The following is a 2068-nucleotide window of genomic DNA, read 5'->3' as shown; positions in this document are numbered from 1 at the left end:
TTTACGTTTCCCCAGCCAGTTGAATCTCCTCAATTCACATGGTCTAAAATAGTACATTTTTGCCGTGATTCACTCTGAAATGAACATCACCAGACTGAGCTAAACCTATGGATCTCAGAGATCCCACAGCATTTCTCTGGGAGAGGCAAACCCTTTTGAGTGCTGGCTAAAATGATATCTCACTTTGAAACTCTGCCAACTTTGCCTTTCCCCTGAGCAGTAGATGGAATGGTGCCTAACAAGTTGGATGGCCCACGTTTAGTGCTCGGCAATTAAAGAAAAAGAAAAGTACCTAATTCGAGACACCCAAAAAGCGTGTCAATAATAGATCAGTGTTCACACAGACCCTTAGTATTGTCCCACGTCCAGACAAATATCCAGAGAGGGAGGGCAAAAAAGAAAGAAGACTATGGGAGGTGTAACGTGCTTTTGGTGCAGTTGACTTTGAGGTGGGGCATAAATTATAATGGGTTGCATTTTCTATGGCACTTTTTTCCACAAAGCTCTTGAGTGATGTCTCACCATGGCAAGGCTATTTTGGCTCCATTCTCAACCCCCCCCACTTAGCATAAATAGGCCAAGCTCACACTCACAAGCTACCCCAGAACCAAACGGCAAGAAGAGCAAAAGAGAGAACAATCTTTTTTATCAGCAAATGTCTCTTCCTTTCAAGTCCTGTTTTCTCATCCTCCTCATCCTTCTCCATGCATGTCTGGGTGAGAAAGAAAGTCCTGCAATTAATTAGGAGCTCATTATTCCACAACTTACATGAATTCTCGATAATGTTGACATAGAACTTGCCTTTTTTCTATTCTTATAGGCAATAGCGAAAGCATCGACACTGCGAAGTCTCTGAGGTCTGCAAAAGGCGAGGTAGGAAACAGCCAAATACATGCTGAGATTATTTAGTGTTTGGTCGGTACAAATTGTTTTCTTTGGCATTTGGTGCACCTTCAAGGTGGCAACATGGCGTACTTCTGCACACGAAAAAGACACTTCTGTTTCGTTCTTCTTTGGTAGTAGATGAAATGGAATTTCCAAGGTTCTCGCCCATGGAGAGACTGAAATACATGTGGCGAGAGTGATATGAATGTCTGTTTTGCTTGGAAACATCAATGATGACCTTGTGAAGAAGAAGTTAGAGCTTTTCCTATTTTATTTGATCCTTCCAATTCAGATTACACCCGGTTAATTCAAACGTAAATGTTGTCGCAGGGTAATGTTGCAGTGAAGGTGAGGAAGCTTATTGGACTGGAAGCACTGCTGGACTATGAACCTCCAGGAGCTAATCCTGCTCATGATCCCAAAAAAGGTGGTGGAAAAGGCCCTTGAATGAAACCCAACAAAATGTATCTATCTATCTATATATATGTTGTCCTTTATAAGCGCCAATGCAATGACTGTCTAACGTGTCGTGGTGGCGAGAGTGAGAGCGAGATAGAGAGAGAGAGTTGCGTGCCAGAGAAACAGACTAGGTTTTGGTGCTGAAAATGGTGTTGGGAGAAGGGATTGATGATGTTGAGCTTGAGCATTGTGGTATATATGTATTGGTGATTGTATATCGTGTTCTTATATTTATATTACCAAGTGATGGTTCTACAGTTGTCCAGTGTATGTGTACGCACCATTTATGACCGAAGAAGACGAGAAAAAACTTCGCCCCAATACAAAATAAATCTTCATACTGACTATCATCACATGCATATCGGTCACTCATGAACTCGTGAGCATCATTAGCCAAAAAGATATTATTTTTCATGGGGTGGGTATGTAAAGAACGTTAACCCACAGGGATGGGGAAAATCAAGAAGCGAACTGCTGAATGATCGCCCACGTTTTCCTCAGTGGGAAGATGAATGTAATAATTTAATCGGTGCTTTTAGAAAAGTGCACGAGTCGTGAGAAGCTGCGTGGAGGTAAGGTAATGCTTGAAAGAAGAGAGCTTGCCAGCTTTCCTGGTTGTTCGCCTGCTTTCTGGTGCTTTCCAAAGGGCAGCTGTCCCTTCGATAGAGGTAGAAATTTGCAAAAAAAAAGAAAAAAGAAAAAATGCAAATAGTCGCTAAACTTT

General features: G+C 41.9%; 1 long non-coding RNA gene across 1 annotated transcript; it reads left to right on the top strand.

Moving 5' to 3' along the window:
• Positions 1-556: 556 nt before the first annotated feature.
• Positions 557-1609, top strand: LOC104441634. Its single transcript, XR_724982.3, has 3 exons — positions 557-716; positions 821-873; positions 1216-1609. It is a non-coding gene; the product is annotated as an uncharacterized LOC104441634 (long non-coding RNA).
• Positions 1610-2068: the final 459 nt, after the last annotated feature.

The sequence above is a fragment of the Eucalyptus grandis genome, chromosome 4 (assembly GCF_016545825.1).
Source record: "Eucalyptus grandis isolate ANBG69807.140 chromosome 4, ASM1654582v1, whole genome shotgun sequence".
NCBI classification, from domain to species: domain Eukaryota; kingdom Viridiplantae; phylum Streptophyta; class Magnoliopsida; order Myrtales; family Myrtaceae; genus Eucalyptus; species Eucalyptus grandis.
This window is presented reverse-complemented; position numbering and strand designations above follow the sequence as displayed.